This window comes from Diabrotica virgifera, chromosome 9, assembly GCF_917563875.1.
Source record: "Diabrotica virgifera virgifera chromosome 9, PGI_DIABVI_V3a".
NCBI lineage: Eukaryota > Metazoa > Arthropoda > Insecta > Coleoptera > Chrysomelidae > Diabrotica > Diabrotica virgifera.
Window position 1 is genome coordinate 200,039,407 of NC_065451.1, and position 19,161 is coordinate 200,058,567.

Genomic DNA, 19,161 nt, shown 5'->3' on the forward strand with positions numbered 1-19,161 from the left:
AAAATTGTAAAAATTTTCAGTGGCAATAAAGCATATTTCTATTCTATTCTATTCTATTCTATTCTAAATATTTTTGAGGCCGCTTAAATAGTCTAATTTCAATTCTGTAAAGTATATTAGATAGATATGGTGTCTATTTATGAAAAAATCATAGTTTTTCTTATGCATCATAATTATTGTCGTTATTATAGCGACCGTAAATTTTTAATTAACTTTTCAATTGTTGCTAAAGTGTTCATTCAATTTCCATCGGCTTCTGGGATTGTAATACAAACAGAAAGGGCTTTTACGTTACCAAGTTATTTAATTATTGATTAACAACTACTTATCTAAAAGTTTAGTTGAAAATGAAATATTTTGTTGGAAAAACCCGCTTTTTCCGGGGAAAGTTTTCGTCGAAATAAATCGGAAAAAACACGTCTCTATGCATAATTTAATTGCGGTGTATTTTTATTTGGGTATTTTTGGTCTAAAGTTAAAATCTTTGGAGATATAGAGCAAAAATTGAAAAAAACACGATTTTCGGGCGCCATTTTGTTTATAAAAAAAGTGGCACAGGATCTGCGGACTCTGCATATCTATATTATTAATATATACAATCATAAGATTCGATTCCAGCAATAAAATTGCTGGTAAATAACTTTTCCCAAAAATGGCCTATTCTCAGATAATCAGCCCAGACTATAAAAACAATGCCATACCTACATGTAAAATTAAAGTTGATGATCATAATCTAGAAATATTATTATTTCTACCTATTTTCCGGTTAATCTAAGCTATTTTTTCTAGGTCTGATACGAATAGTGTGTATTTATTATTAAAATCTAATGTGTTACATTTTTATTTTCAAAAGAACTAACATCTGTGAAATTCTGTGAATTATCTACTTCGACAAATCGTATAGACACCTGACTGTTTTTGGGTGCATGTTTTGTTAAATGATATACCTTCCTCTGTTTCAGCTACTTCTCAGCGCCCTGTAATCCTGTAAAATTCTTCATAGCGTTCGCCCTTCATAGATAAAATTTTAGTTAACTGTACTGATACCGAACACTCGTGGAATACCGGTCCGACTCCGATATCAACCGATTGTAGATAGAATACTCAAATAGGTACTCGCTCTGATACGATTGGTACGAAGTAACGAAGTAGTCAGAGTAATCAAAGTAATCAAAGTAACGATTTACCTCTCTGTATAGTAATCGTTACTTTCGGTACTCGTCAGTAACGAGTACTTTGTAACGAATAGTTACTTTTTCAACATCACTACTACGTCGGATCCATTGTATCACTCATATCATACGGACTAGATCCCTAAGAACCTGGTTTTCGGCGTTTCTGAGGCCCTGATTGCTCTGCACTCCCATATATGTTCGAATCAGTTTATCAGGGCTAAACGTTTAGTAACCTTATGGCCTCGGACAAAGCAACAAGTCTCTTCAAGGGTGACTCCCTCACTTGGTTCCGCTGCATCAAGGCTGAACCCAGGATATGCGACCTCTGATATGCCAACGTCGGGCACTTCTAGAGGACACGTAAGGAGGTTTCCTCCTCCTCATCACATAGACGGCACTGTGGGTCATCCGCCAATCCAAGCAGATACAGGTGTCGCCGGAGGTTACAATGGCCGGTAAGCATACTGACCACCAGAAAGCATTTTCTACGGTCTAGAAGAAGAAGTTGGGCTGCAAGACCTTTGGATGGCCTCATTATGTGGAGCCTCTACATGTTACTAGGTGAAAGAGCAGAACAAAGATACAATACAGTGAACAGATGGGAAAATTATAGAAATATCAAGGGCTGAGAACCATAGGGTTCCAAGCGACAGTTTGTACAAAACTTGTTTTTTAACAGAAATCTATTATTCTTTGAGTTCTGCATCGCATGGTATTAAAAGTTCTGCCATTCGTTAACATATAGCGCCACAGTCAACAGTGAAATCTAGTTCCAAGCGCACGAAATGCTTTAAAGTTCGAACCATATGGTTCCATGTACTACAGTGAGAGTATTGGTGAAAGTTAAATGTCAGTTTTATCAGTGAAAATTACCATTTTCTTGTTTTGCAATGTCCCCTGTCCCCTATGTCCGAAAATGAATTTTGGGCGCATTATTGTAGCTCCGCTTCTGAATATCTACTAAAAAATAGCAATGAGAAATTATGAAAATAATTAATTTGAGTAATTAATTATAAATTAATTAATTAGTTAATTATATATAATTTATAAATTAATTAATTAACTAAATTAGTTAATTAAAATATTTAATTTTAGTAAATTTCTATGCTTCCTTAATTTTCTTCTTCCTTCGTTTTTACAAATTCTTCCAACATCATGGTATACACTATTATTGTTTTCAGTGCTACAAAGTCAATAAAGTCTACAATGTTGTCCTAATATGTCATAATATGACATTTTTAAAACTTCAAATTTATTTAAGGACACAAAGTTCCAAGTACAGCGGTTACAGTGCCCTAAGGTTCCAAGTACAAGTGTAACATTTTGAAAAAACCATGAAAATTGCATTTTATACCACAATGACAGCATTGATTTAAGAATCACTGTATTACCAAGTCCTTAAACAATAATATATGACATATCTAGCAAAGTATAATTTTGTCATAACCGTTTTATTTGACAGCAAACTTTAAAATTCGTTTCCTGAAAATTTTTGTGAATGTCGCTTGGAACTCTATGGTTTTCAGCCCTCGATATAATAGAAAAATCCTTTTTACCAATAGCATGCTATGGCAGTGAAACATGGGTCCTGAAAGAAACATCCAAAAACAAACTCGACACATTCGAAAGGAAAGTACTAAGGAGAATACTAGGACCTGTGAGGGAAAACGGAATCTTCAGAAGTCGATACAACAACGAGCTTTATCAACTTTATAAGGAAACACCCCTGTCAGACTTCATTAGAATACAAAGATTGCAATGGGCCGGCAATATGATAAGAATGGGAGACGATAGGCTACCAAAAAGAGCACTGAATGCTAGAATGCAGGGAAAGAGACCGGTTGGAAAGCCAAGAAAGCGCTGGGAAGACACAGTAAACAGCGACGCACAAGCCCTTTTAGAAGTCCATGTATGGAAAAGAGCAGTCACAGACAAGCAAGGGTGGAGGCAAAAATAAAGGAGGCCAAGGCTCAATTTGGTGCTTTAGTGCCGTAGAAGAAGAATAGAGAAATCCTGAAAAAAGGAACACAATATATAGAAAAAGGTCACAAAAGAACAGAAAAAACATTGACGGAAAAAGTAAATTCATATTTATTTTGCATTATCAGCGTCAGTTTTACGTTACACGCACATACAGCTCGTTATTTTTGCTGCAAATAAACAAAAACAGTAACCATCAAAATGCTCTGCTACAAAACACTACAAAACATGTTTTTCACATAATATATAAAAGTTGAATCAATTTTACAGGTCACGGGTTGATGTTCGCATTCATCTTGTTTTTTTCCTAAACTAGATCTTTGCGGACAAATCTCTCTTCTATATATTTTTTATACGTTTCCGTCTAATAAATTCGAAGCTGTCCGTAGTGGAGGTTTTTCCGACACATTTCCGTTTATTTTTCCTGTTTACTACGGATCCAAATTGCCGCTGAGATAATTCCTGCTGTGTTTTTAGCTCGGGAAGTTTCGTAAAAAGAACTATGAGAGCTTGCTCATTTGTTGACTTTGTATTCAATACAAAAGAGCTGCTATTCGATTCGGAAATATTTTTAATTGTGGAATGTTTTTGTTATTACAAGAAATTAGCAGTAAAAAAAATTAGATAATTTCTTTTATTCGCCCCACTTTTATAAAAATCTACGATGTATGTATTAGACGAGGAAAGGAAGCACTAAAAAGCACCAAACCTACCAATTTTTCGCAGCAAAATGAATCGCTATGCAACTTTTTGCAATCGATTGATGAAAGTGTCAGGAAAATGTTTGAACAAAATTCATGGTAAAAATGTATAAACATTTTCAATTTCTTTGCAATCTAAAAATGCAGCAGCATTATACTCTAGTCAAATCGGAAAGTGCAGGAAGAAGCTATACCGGTTTCGGATATTTTTTACCCTCATCAGTAGTCCCATATCCTTTTCTCTCCAATTTAACCAGGTACTTCGTTTTGGGCCGTTCCGAATTGCAAAGAAAGAAATGCCGCGGATATCCTAGAGACATCTACCGAGAAACAAAATAAGTTATCAATCAAGTATTACAGAAAACGACAATAAATATCGTTCCCATACCACCTGATGGACAACAGGTGGAACTTTCTCTGGTTACTGTCACTTACTGTCTCTGGTTTCTTCTCGTCTCCTGGAATTTCATCTTAATTTTATTGCAAATCAGTCGACAGTCATTACTCAGGGGGTTTCGAGATAGCTGAACACGAATGTGATATTGAAGATGGTCCTGGAGCTACTTAGTTCCCAGGGTGGACCTGGTCTCCTGGAGTTTATGTTACTAAACTGAACAATGGTCTCCCGCAGGGATCGTTGCTGGCCCCTCTATTCTTTAGCCTTTGTATAGCAGACATGACTGAAACCACATCAAAGAAGTTCGGATATACAGATGACTGGGCACTTGCTACGAGCCATGAAGAATTGGAGACTACTGAGCAAATATTAACAAACGACTTGGTCACCCTCAACCTAATTAATCAAAAGTCATTTTTTAAAAAATTGTTGGTATTAAGTTTAGCATGGTGCTCATTTGTTCCATACGCATCATTATCATCAATGGTGCTACAACTATTCGTGAGTCTTTGCTGTGTTTACTATTGCCTTCCATGTTTGTCGGTCCTGTGCCACTAATTCCCATTGTCGCACTCCCATTTTCTCCAGATCTTCTTTGACTGCATCTTTACACCTTTTTCTAGGCCGCCCTACGGACCTTCTTCCATCTGGATTTTCCCAGAACACATTGTTTATAAGGCGATTGCCGTTACTGCTTATCACATGCCCTGCCCATCTGAGTCTATTGGCCTTTATACAGGGTGTCCAGAAACTCTACCGACAAACGACTACAGGAGATTCTTCAGATAATTTTAAGACAACTTAACCCAATTCACTTAGTCCGAAAATGCTTCCTAAGGGAGCTAGAGCTCTTTGAAGGTGGCGTCTTGTAATTAGTTTTTCTTAAATACCTCCAGAACGCTTCTATTTAGAAAAACAAACATTGGTACGCGTATCTATCTTCGAGACATAAATCTAATCCAACTTTTGCGAATTTCTAGTACCGATCATAGGCGTCCGTTTTGGGTAGGGCAACGGTTATGTTATCGCATAACTTTTTTATCTTTAACTTTTATGCATTTTTGACACTGGATTATTAAATTGTGAGGTATTCTAGTACAAAAAGGTACTCTTGCTTTAAGTAGGTAGGACACACCGTTTGCTAGAAAAATTGATTTAAAAATTTTTCGCTTTTTGAATTAAAGAAATAATTAAAAAAAAAATGTTTAGAAAGACGAAAACTGGTACATTTATTTATATTCCAGAGATAATTCGATTTTATTAATTGCGAATTTCTAGTACTGCTCATAGGCATCCGTTTTGGGTAGGTCAAGAGTTATTTTATAACATAATTTCTTGTCTTTAATTTTTGAGCATTTTTGACACTAGATTAATAAATTATGAGGTATTCGAGTACTAAAAGTTACTCTTACTTTATGTTGGTAAAATACATCGTTTTTTTTTAAGTTTTTTCAATTTTTTTTTCAAATTCCAAAAAGGAAAAACTTTCAAATCGATTTTTCTAGAAAATGGTGTGTCATACCTACTTAAAGCAAGAGTACGTTTTTTTAATAGAATATCTCACAATTTAATAATCCAGTGTCAAAAATGCATCAAATTTAAAGACAAAAAAGTTATGCGATAGAATAACCGTTGCCCTACCCAAAACGGACGCCTATGACCGGTACTAGAAATTCGCAATGGATGAAGTCGATCCGTCTCTGAAAAGTAAATGTGCATACCAATTTTTGTTTTTCTAAATGGAAGCGTTCTGGAGCTATTTAAGAAAAACTAATTACATGACGCCATCTTCAAAGAGCTCTAGCTCCCTTAGGAAGCATTTTCAGACTAGGCGAATTGAGTTAAATTGCCTTAAAATTATCTGAGGAATCTCCTGTCTTCGTTTGTCGGTAGAGTTTCTGGACACCCTGTATATCTGACTAGATTTTCTTTTCCGAATGGAGACTAGCTCGTTATTGTATCTGCGCCTCCATTCGTTTTTCACGCTGTCTCTGCAAGGGCCATATATCATTCGAAGTATTTTACGTTCCCACACCAGCAATTTACTTACTTCTCTTTTTGTTAGCGTCCATGTTTCGCTTCCATACGCGACTGCTAGTCGTATTATGGTCTTATATATCTGGATTTGTGCAAGTCGTGAAAGAAGTTTTGACTTCATGTCAAAGAAAGATCTGTTTGATGAACAGATGAAAAAAATCCTTAACGACAATGTATGTTGGCTTACTTATGAAGCAAAAAGCTATATTTTTAAGGGTCAAAAAATAGCTAAAAAAGGCTCGGGCTAATAAATCTAATAAGTAGAGATTATTGCATAGATATAGAACTACCCTCATCTAAAGGGCAATTTGAGATTATCAGGCAAAAGTACTGACAATTTACAAATAATAATAAAAAGTAAGATTTTCGAAAAATAATCAGCTTTAGCTTTAAAAATACTAGAAGAATTTTAATTTCATAACGCTCGTTTAAAAGGTATTTAAAAGGGAAAGTATAGATAGATATTTTGGATCAAAAATCAAAATAGATAATATTGTATTTGACAATATTTTGTACATAATATACAAAATTTTGCTTTTGTTTTACTTGGATTATTGAATTTAGCTTTAGAGAGATTTTTTAATTACATTTAATATTTTTTGCATGGGAGAACATTTTTACAATCATTTTCCATGGAAAATCGAATGTTCGCTTCATCATATGATAAATTGTTAATAGGTTTTAACAATAATGATTGTTTGGGATAGTAGTAAATACTGATTAAAATTTTTGATATTTGTTTTAATCCTCTTTGCACTTTCGCTTTATATCCTGCTCGTAGTTGTTATTTTCGGATTTTAAAAAGTTAAACATATATTGTTATTATCTCATTTACTCTTTGATCTTACTGGATACTCGCCAGTCAGGGCATGTCTCTAAGCAATGGAGCTGATTCACGGAGATTATCTGCATATTACGTTGTACAGAACCTGAAAGAACCTGAAGAAAATGGCTTGAACGTTAGCTCGGTAGATTCCAGATACAGCTGCTACTTGCCTACTACTTAACATGGAAGTTAGGTTAACATATCATAACAGATAGACGAAGATAAAGAAACCAAAGAAACAGACAAGTACAATTATATAGGTTTCATAATATCAAAAAAAAGAACAACTGAAGAAGATTTAAAAGATAGACTAGGACAAACAAGATACTACATACGAATTGAACCCGGTACTGTACGATAAGAACATTAGTGTAAAGGCAAAAAGATGAATACTATAACACCATGACAAGAAGTATCCTGACTTATGGGGGTGAAAATTGGATAATACATTAGAAAACCAAAAACAAAATAAGAGCAACAGAGATAGAATTCCTAAGGAGAAGCTGCAGAGTAACAAAAAGAAATAGAATTAATAACATAGAGACTCAGAAAATAATAGGAATTAACTCAGAATCTGAGTATTTATTGTAATTTAGTAAAAATATTACATTGTTTTTCATATACCTGTATTTTAATGTTTAGAAATTTAAATAACCTAGCAACATCGTACGCACTACGGAATAATAACAGATAATAAGAACTCGTTTTTGATTTACAGTACATATTTAAAATAATCCAACCTATGTATATTATTAGTATTTATATTTACTCTGTGTTTTTTTTTTGGTTACGTGTTTGCTAGAATTACTTTTTTTGAAATGTATTGAAATACTTATTGCATAAGTTTAAACGAACTGTACATCCTTTAGCATCTTTTATCTGAACTAGTATTATGTATTTAGTAAGCTTTAAATGTGTTGAATGCTGAGGGCTTTAACTGAATTACATAGCTTACAGTGGAAACTAAATACACCAGATAATGTATCAGTAATTTGTTTATTTCTGAAATAAAATAATTAAATTGTACTTACTTGAAAATAATTATTATACCTAATAAATGTTCAAAGTAACCCACTTTCACGAACACATGCATTCATACGACGAGAAATGCTGGCAAAACATTTTGAAAGAAATTATAGTATAGTGATCTGCCATAAATAATCAACATAATTAGGGGAGTGCAGTTAGAACGAAAATATGCATTGTTTCGGAAAAATTCAAACAAGCTTATATTTTTCTAAAACTTTTTTTGTTAGTTTATATACATGTTAAAGTAAAAAGTTCTACTCGCAGATTTGGCCGCTAATTGTTTATTAATTGTTTAAACAATAACAATTGTTTTGTATAACTAATTTTAAAAATATCGTTAAATTCATCATTTTACTTTGATCAAATATGTGACTATTTTGTTTTTGATTATGCTGATTCCGAATATGGCATTGTAATTTGAAAATTCTTATACAGAAGCTCTTATAAAGTGTGTCTGCTTAGCTAGGAACCACAGAGAAATCTTTTTTATTATCAATTTTACGAAAAAGAGTTATTCTTAATAAAATGCTCTGGATAGTCAAAAATCTAAAACTGAACCATCAGATATAAAATTTTATCAATTTTATACGAGATATGTCAAAAATATGAATTTCGTTAAAGAGTAAAGTACCTTTATATTCCAGAATATCAAAAAATACTATTATGAAAAGTTGTTTGAAATTAGAAACTATGTCTAAATATACAATTATGTCATTCTAATCAAAAAAAAATTTTTCAATTTTTTCTCAAATTACGGATACCTACTCATCATCATTTTATTACAATTATGATAACTATTTTATTATCACTTTTACGAAAAAAAGTTATTCTTCATAAAATGCTCTTCCTGGTATATAATCTAAGATACAACCATCAGATATCAAACTTTTTTAATTCTATACGAGGTATGTAAAAAATATGAATTTTTCTTAAGAGTTAAGTGCCTTTATTATTCACAATATTTTAATTAGAAGGATATAATTGAACACTAAAACAAGGTTTTTAATTCCAAACAACTTTTCTTAATAACAATTTTCGATATTTTGAAATGTAAAGGTACTTTACTCTTGAGTGAAATTCATATTTTTTGACATACCTCGTATAACATTAATTAAATTTAATATTTGATGATTGCATCTTATCTTATAAGGTGCAGAGTATTTTATAAAGAATAACTTTTTTTCGTAAAGCTGATAATAAAAAAGTTATCAATAGTTTCCAAGTTACGCAGACATACTGTATAAGAGCTAAACAAAAAAAAATTTGCTGAACATTTATTATTGTTGAAGCTTACTATTAAATGTATTGTAGGTAACTTTTACAGAAAAAAGTTTTGATCACTTTGTATAAACATTTTTTTAGCTGGTAATTTTCGGTTTTTTTTATTAAATTTTTGATATCTTTCTTAATTTTCTTAAAAAGAAATAGTTTATTTCATTTCTATAGTAAAATAATTTAAAAATGAATAACCATTTTCAATTTCAAGTAATTTAGTGCATTTTAAAGACTACATCCTAAGCCGTAAAAAATCACTTATAAAACTGTAATAGATCTGTTTAAACTTGAGTAATACCGTTTTAAAGTGATGCTAATTCTATAAAACTACGAAGATTTAAAAAATTACATTTTTTAAGATGTCATATCATCTGAATTAAATTTTTGAGATTTTTTTGAATGAAACATCATTTTTAAACAAAATTCATGTAAGGCTCAATTTTCGCCCTCACCGTACTTATACCCATACATTTTATTTCTTTCTATTATAACCATAAGATAGCTTAATTATTCTTCTTTCATGTTAAATTTATAAAATATCATTTGATCCATTAGTTAAAGAACTACATTAAAATAACTCAACCGTGCACTTCGCCGTACGCTAGTTTACAGTGCGCCAATGTTTGTAAGAAGGGTGAGTTTAGCGTTATAAATAAAAAATTATAGAAGATACAAATTTAATTTTAGAAAATTCTTTATATAAGTTTTTTTTTTGTAAAATTTTCTGAATTTTTCAATGGTCAGGTCAGTTTTTTTTCTAAAATTTATATTTTTGAAGTTATTTAAAAAAACATCTAATTTCGTAGTTCATTTGTTTAATAAAAAATGAAGCACCCACTTGTCGAGTAGAACTTTTTGATATGTTGTTTATTAAACATTCCTTAACGAAATTACAAAAAGTTCTATCTTGTTTGATTTTTTCCGAAGTGAAAATCTATATGCACTCCCCTAAATAACATAATAGGTAATGAACTCATGATTCGAAAACATTTTCGGCATTGACACTAAACAGGATTCTTTCAAACTATCTGTTTACTAAACATGGGACTATCTACATTTAAATTTTCGTACCTCACATAGTTGTCAAATTTTAATTTGCATACCAAAATGTATTTTAATTTTTTGGTCAAACGGTTACATTTAGAAAAAATATTAAAAGAGTTTTGTTTATTCTACGTGGTGCCCTCTACCTATGCCTTTAAGGAGCGCACTATTTTCCGGGACACTCTGTATATGCAAGTAGAATTGATAAGACATCTCTTTAAAACGGTATCTTATTTGACCCCCATTGCCACTAAATAGCACCGGGGTTATTCTCACTGCGGCTTTAATCAAAAATTGACCTGTTGTTGATTTTTCAAAAATGTAGTTGCTGATAATGCCTCTTTTTCGTTTTGATGCGCTCGCCCTGTATAAATATAAATATGTATATAATATGTACCTAAAAATCCTGTTTTATTACTACCACAAAAGGATAATGTGTGAAAAGGCGTCTTGTCTTATATTTTCATGCTTTTAGCACACATAAATAATTCGTATTTTGACGACAAAAAAACTCGATTCTTTCAGACTATATTTAATTTATATATAGCAAATTTCCACGTCGTCTGTAAGATAAGGTGTCTGTCCTTTCCTTTGTAAAAATATGGTGTCCACTGAAGAATATATTATACTCGAAGGTTCATCCTTTAGTCGGTTCCAGATTTACTCGAGAAGAAAATCAATTTAACACAGAAGTTCCCTTTACTTTTAAAGTGCTGGATTTTCATTGAATGATACTCAAAATATAAAGGTATATTGACGAAAACACAATAGATTCGAAGAGAGTAAATATTTTAAAATTACTGTTGTCTGTAGGTTTTGGATATCTTTTTAAAAAAGATTACAAAGTTTCATTTCCTTACTTTCTATGATGTTCCACTGTTAGCTACGAGTATGCAAATAAATCAAATTTTGCTTTAGAGTGTTTTTAATAAGCATTTTCTTTCATTTAGACCAAAATATCCAGTTAAGAAAATTCCATTAAATGTTCTTTGAACTCATAAATTTAGCTCATAAAAGTTGAACTGCTAAAGGATGTGATTTATATGCACTTCTTCTTCTTTTTCTTAGACTTTGTCTAATAATAAATACTATTTTGACAACGAAACCCGATTTGGGCTTCGAAACGTTAATAAAATCATTTTTTTGGTAAAATTGTGGCTTATTTCGCATTGAAAATAGTTGGTTAACGTTAGTGCCATAGATTGACCAATTTGTAGTTTTAAAGACGTCTTCTAGGGCTAGGTTGAAAAGATTTGGCGATATTATGTCTCCTTGTCTCACTCCTCTCTAGATTTCGTCGATATTTTCGTCTAGTTGTAGGTACTATCATGAATACATTTTCATATATCTTATGAAATAGTTGAATATATCCCAAATCTACTCTCCAATTATTAATATCTTGTTCTATGGTCCACATCTCGATACTATCAAACGCCTTTTCATAGCCTACGGGTATTTGGTATTCTATGCACAGTTTAGAAATATGTCGATAAAATATTTGTACAGTTGAGTTTCCTAGAAACAGTTAAGCCTTATTGCCGTAATGGTATACCCGATATATCACCTTTTTCGGTGCTGTTATGAGTCTGAATCTGGCTTGCCACTAGAGGTGACAAAAGATATATCTAAAGCTTCTCTATATCGGAAAATAATGCTTCTGCTTATACTCTTCCAACATGGTCAATTAATCATAGACCTATCTCTTCTGAAAACTTTACACATTCTTCTGGATTACCTGACTATATTCAAGAGATTGATAATACAACCATATATACAGAGTTGGGATAAAGTATGGAACCAAGCAAATATCTTTGAAACGAGAAGTCCAATATCTATGAAACTTTGCATGCAAGTACAGTGACGTAAAAGGCATCTGATGCCATATTCTTTGTTACTACTCCACTTCTGGTTTCACCGGAAATACCCTTGACTTTTTTACTTTAAATGGAACCCCCTGTATATTTTTGGATATTTAAAAAACGTGTTATTTTTAATTCATAGTTACCAAGTTTGGAAGAAAAAACTATTAAAACAAGAGATAAATCTCTTTACAGTTAAAAGATAGGTTAATTTATTTACGTTAGACCAATGATAATAAAAATTAAAAAAAAATTATTTCAGATGTTGAAAATGTCCGCCATTCACCTCCTGACATCGTGCAAGCCTATAAATAAATTCGTGAGTCACTCTGCAAGATTTCTCGTCGTATTAGTTCACATTCATCAATTATTATTCTGTGTCTCAAATCTTGCAAGCATGTTGGTCGCCTAACGTAACCCCAAATGTTAGATAACCCCAAAGAAAAAAATCTAACGGGTTGAGGTACGGAGAACGAGCAGGCCACTATATAAATTATCTACGTCCAATCCATCGATTTGGAAAATTCACCTCCAAAAAATTAAAATTCACCATAACCGATGTCAATTAGTTCAGTGACAATTACCTACTATACTAAATTCAAAGAAGTCATGCAGTGCATGTAAACAACAAATTTAGTCTACAGTAGTATAGATGGTACTCGTTTATTTCCTACTACGTTGAATTAATACAAAAAAATTTCTACAGACACTTTTTAACAAATTTTCTTCCAAATTTGGTATGTATGAATAAAAAATAACAAGTTCTTTTAAAACCTGCAAAAATATACAGGGTATACCATTTAAAGTAAATAAGTTAAGGGTAGTTCCGATGAAACCGGAAGTAAAGTAGTAACAATAATATGGCATCAGATGCCATTTGCGTAACTGTACTTGCATGCAAAGTTTCACAAATATTGTTCTTTTCGTTTCAAAGATATTTGATTGGTTCCATACTTTATCCCAACACGGTATAATTTGTTTCAGTTGTTCATAGATAATAATTTTTAGTTATAAACTTGGGTATAATAGTGTAGGAAACAGAGGTTGAACCTAGCAAAATGGACACAAGTCTGGTTTTATTTTTTTTTCTGGAATATTAAGGGGTCCTTATTATGAGACTAACTTTTTCTTAAAAAATTTCGCCCCGAAACCCCCCTTTTCATCCTTTTAAAGGATGTAATTTGAGGCACTCAGAGCCAAAGTGGCCTAACCCACAACCTAAAATTTTACAAAAACGCTTTAATTATATTAAAGTTATCCCTTATTTAAATATTTTCAGACAGATGCAGAGTAGATCAACTAATAGTTGCTTGAGCCAATCTGCATCTGAAAATACTTAACTAATGCATAACTTTAATGTAGTAAAAGCGTTTTGGTAAAATTGTGTGATGTGAGTTAGGCCACTGTTGCTCTGAGCGCCTCTTTGTGGTTGTTGCGAAACAGCCCTTCCTGTACGTTTTACAAAAAATTTACTTAATAGTAAAATTAAGAGGACGATATTTCCTACTACTTTTTTTTCGAGAGTATATGTCTATCACACACCATTTAGAGGGGGTGGCGCCCCAAAGTTGACAAATTTTTAAAAAAGATATTTAAAAAAAAAATTATTTTTTCCTAACTGTATTGAAAATTAAGAAGAAACTCTGTAGAAATTAATCACAAATAAGTGGCTGATTTTTTGGGATACGTTTCATTTAAGGGAAATTGCAATTTTTTTAATTACAGCGTGATATGTTTTAAAAAACCCCTTTTTATACCAACTGAACCGCCTATGATAGAGTAAAAAAACTTTTACGGATTATCCATGTACTGGTGTTATTTACAAATTTCTATAATGTACCCCCATTTTTTTCCTGAACCACTCCAAAAAAGGAGAATTAATAAAAAAAGTGATTTTCTTAGAATCCTTCACACACCATGCCCTTTATTAAAATGCTTCATATATTATTTTGTGCACGTTCTCATTACCCATGCATGGACATCAAAAGCGATTTCTTGATGCAACCCCTGTTGCCAAAAAAAAAAAAATAAATAAAAGGGGGGTTGAAAAAAAAATTTTTTTGCTCTTTGGCCCATATGGACATATGCTTCATCAATAGGGCTTTTCATAAATATATATGATTATTGCAACATCCCTGCGGAAAGTACCCCTATTGTTGGCTATGAACAATACTCTATACTGTCTATATACTATACTCTATACAACTATAGGTAAGTTAGATGTGTACTGTGCATATATATTTCATGTTATTTCAATTATAATAACGGACTTTATCAATAAGTATACCGTATTTTATTAATTTTTACCATACTCTCCGGCTAACCCGGATTTTCGATAAGCCGGATCGGCCACGGTCCCGATTAATCCGAGATATCGAGGTTCCACTGTAATAACGAATAAATAAACTTTGCTGACCAAATTTTAGTTTACTAAAATGGATCCTGAATATGTCTGTTTGTCACAGCTGTAAAGGACCGCATATTACACATTAAAATGTACGAAGAGCGTTCAATATGTTGTGAACTGATATTATTTTAATTTTTTATTAGTAAACGGCGTATTTGAATTGCACTTCGTACAAATAGTACATCATGTTGCATGCATGAATCACCCTCCAAAAGTTCTTCAGAGTATACCTTATACATATACATATTAGGTACCTTTTTTCTCTGGAACAAAAAACAATTTGAGAATAATATTAATCAGAACAGAAAATTTTATTATAGGGCAATAAACAATAAAACCCCTTTCAAAAAAAATGTATGTGATATAAATGAGCTGTAGAGCAGAATCGTCTCCTAAATCGCTCGGAAATCATTACTGACGATGACTCCCTCGTACTTTTTTGCAGAGACACTCGATGGCCACATACATCAGATCCACTATCCAATAAAGTTCCATTCTTAAAGTCTGCAATAAAAACCAAAAACGACACTGCCAGCATTTCCTAATCCCCAATTTTGTCCTCGATATCTAATATCGTGTCTTGGCATCGCGGTTGAAAAAAGTCAAATAGCTGACATTTCTCTCGTATGCAGTCACATTTGTATGTGTTATTCGCCGACCCCATTCTTCTTGGTTCTACTTCTTTCAATGATTGTAGCTTGCTGAGTGGCAACATGAATAAATTGGATGAAGACGGGATGAGCTTACATAATTCCTAATTCCGATTTCGCGTTGAATCTCACAAAAAATATATTTATGGGGTATGAAAAACCTATATAATTATATCGTCGTTGTTCTGCAGAGAGTCATTAATATTTTATTGTTACAGTGATATAATAAAATGTTTACAGTTCGAAAAAGGATACACTCAACCAAATTTATAGTAGGGGAGAAAAGTATACTAAATGTGCAGTTACTCGAGCGTTATGGGGACCTATTGGGTTGTGAAGAGTAGGTCCTAAAACCAAAAAAAGTTTAGTAAAGTTTTCCATTTAAGTGAGGACTTTTCATTTTTTAATTTAATTTTCCATTTCCAACAATGGTTTTTTCCGATTATAACGCCATCTATCTATTCCGGTAGGTGTGTTGCTGGAATTAATTGAAATGAATATAATAAAACGAACGTAAATATTTATTTATTTTCGCAACAAAAGGTATTTGCGCTTAGGTCTCTCTCGAAAAAGGGCCGAAAGATTTGTGTGTGATTCATTCACCCGCTGTGTCGTGACTAAAAAGAAAACCACAACGATAATTTGCTGATGTTTCTTCCCCCTGACCAGATGACAATAAATCATTTAGGTCTGGCGTATACTTTGGCAGTTTTAAGAAAATACCCTTGACTGCATTAGTGAGTTGTTGACATAATGGTCTGATATGGTAATTAATTTATGAGGACTGCAGTTTGTTAAACTGACACTCCAAAAACATATGGTCAGGGGATGCATTCGTTTCGTCTTTCTTAGCGTCTGTTTTGTATATTAACGGTGACTTTATATGACCCATGCCGAATAAGGTTTATAACAAACAACTAGTGTATTTTTTCAAAAAAAAAAAAAAATAAACAAATCCGCTGTTTTTAAGTGTATTCCTTGTGGCGTATAAAGTACGCCACGCGTGTAGTTATGTTATAACTTGATGCGCGGGTAGTTAAAGGTTAACGCCTTTTAATCACTATAATCAGAATTATTAGAATGGGAAAACAAAGGTTTCAATGTCAATGGCGAAAGGCTGAGCCACGTACGATTTGCAGATGACATAGTTCTAATAACCGATGACTTAAATAAATGCCATGAAATACTGCAAGAACTACAACGAGTTTCCCAAAAGGTAGGGTTGGAAGTAAACTTTGGGAAAACTAAAATGATAAACAATTTAATACCTAGCGGACTATTGAAACTAGAAAACTGGCATATCGAGACAATTGACAAATACATCTATCTGGGCCACGAAATACAAATAGGTAGAGACAACCAAACATGTGAATTATCTAAAAGAATAGGTTCAGGATGGGCAGTGTAACACATCCCAATAAATCTAAAAAGATAAGCATTTAACCTGTGCGTACTCCCAGTGCTCACTTATGGAGCTAAAACACTGACATCGATTAAAGCATCAATAATAAAATTAAAAGTAACACAATGCAAAATGGAAAGATCCATGCTTGGCCTAACTTTGAGAGACATAATTCGGAATAATGGAGTTATGAAGAGTAGAGACATCTTGAGGAGACCTATGTCCGATAGTGGACAGATTTGGCTGTGTGATATTGATGATAACTTTAATCGCGAATACATAAAATTAAATCAAATTGTCAACGTTTGGTTGTGGTAGGTTTTTCCATTCTTCAAGAGAAGCTTGAACTAACTGTTCAGTGTTTTGTAGATAATCTTGACAAGCTTGAATTCTTCTTTTAATCATATTCCACAAATGCTCAAAAGGATTAAGGTCGGGTGAGCAAGCAAGCTACTCCAGAACAGTAATATATTCTGCTTCAAGGACTGTAGTCACTCTCCTGGTATGTGGAGATGCATTATCATGCATGAAAGTTAAATTTTCTCCCCTTGCACCACTTGAGAGCATAACTACAGATTGTACCGCCTAATGAGTATACCTGGGAGATGTTAAAGTTCGTTGCATAGAAATTACAGCAGTTTTTTTACCGGGCATAACGCCTCCCCAAAACGTGACACTTTCTGTGATCAGATCTGCTAGTTTCAATTTTTGCTTGTCAGTTTTGGTGTTAAAGACACTAATTTGGGCGATCAATCTTGTGCTACCTGGATAACTCAGGAACCCGCAACTGGGTCCCGGTGAATTTGTAACTATTTTAATACCCCATCCTAATTACAGGCCAACTGGCAACTCTGGCCCTCAGATAAATTTTCGATATCCCATCAACTACCGGTGAATTTGTAACTTTCATTTTCTAAGTAGTTTTTACGATGTTCGTAATATAATATCGGTATTCCAGGTACGTACCTATATAAATTACACTCTTTGAAGGTGGTGTAAAAGGTATTCATCATTTATGTATTGTTGAAAGAGTTACTAGAGAAAATCCAAATAAATTTTGATAAAATGGCTGAAATTTTGTAACTGATTTCGTAATTAGTGGACGTGGTTGTAAGTTATTGGTGGTAAATAATTTTAAATTTCACTTAAAGAAAGAGCTAAAAAGTGTTAAACATTTATGGTACTGTTCTGCATGTTGTTCTGAAGCTATTTTCTTGTGGTATTTTTTTAATCAATTACTTTTAATGGGAAATAAGCCACAATTTTACCAAAAAAATGATTTTATTAACGTTTCGAAGCCCAAAGTAGTATTTTGTATTTTGACAACGAAACCCGAAAATCATTTTTTTGGTAAAATTGTGGTTTATTTTCCATTAAAAGTAATTGAGTACTCTTCTGCATCTGGTTGCAAGACAAGCTGTTATACCGACGGCAAGTTTTTTTTAATATTTTGAGTAGTAAAAAACACTCATATTAGTTATCAACAATTGGATGTCAAAAATGCACATTTTTGCTATTTTTTGCCTGTCAGTAAGAAGCAAAACATTAAAAACAAAATTTTAAGATAACCACATTATAATAGTGCATATAAAACAATTTAAACAAGGTTTTATAAATCTTGTTATACTTATTTGTTTCTTATAAAACTTAAGTCAGTTAAACGTTAATAACTTATGTAAAAATAAAACATATCTCGGTATTACGTGAAATAGCCCAAAGAAATTAATAAAAATACACGGTTTTTATGACACTCAGTGTAATTACTATATCTAACAATTCTTTTAATTTCTATATGGATAGAATGACAGAATTTATATAAATCTGTCCAATTTTTTCCCAATTTATTTATTTATTGACAATTTAAATGAAAAATATCCGATTTTAATAATTAACGTCTATAAGTTAACACATTTTAGCAAAAAACTGAAAAAGAACCCATTAGTTTATTAAGTTAGCTTTAAAATGAGATGATTCACGAAAGAATTGGAGCTTACTTTATCAATAAACATTAGTGAAAGGTAAAAATTTAATAAATTGTTAATAACTTTTGCAAAAATGATTTTACAACTTTCTATTTGGCGCCAAACGAGGTCTTTTTGTAACGAACCAGTTCTTAAGCAAACCAAGAACCATTCACTTTCATTTGCTATAGACCCCGTGTTGGCTTAATCCGTTACTGTTCTAATTTATTTCTTACCTTTTACCTTTTTACAACTCAGTTGGTTGGTAACCTCTCACTTGAACACAAGTACTTACCTTGTGCAATTTTCGAGCAAGGATGAAATACATTCACATGTGATCTGTAAAATCTTAAGACATCGATTCTTGTCGACCGCTTTTTAATATAAAATGTAACAATAATTTAATTTAGAGGTTTTT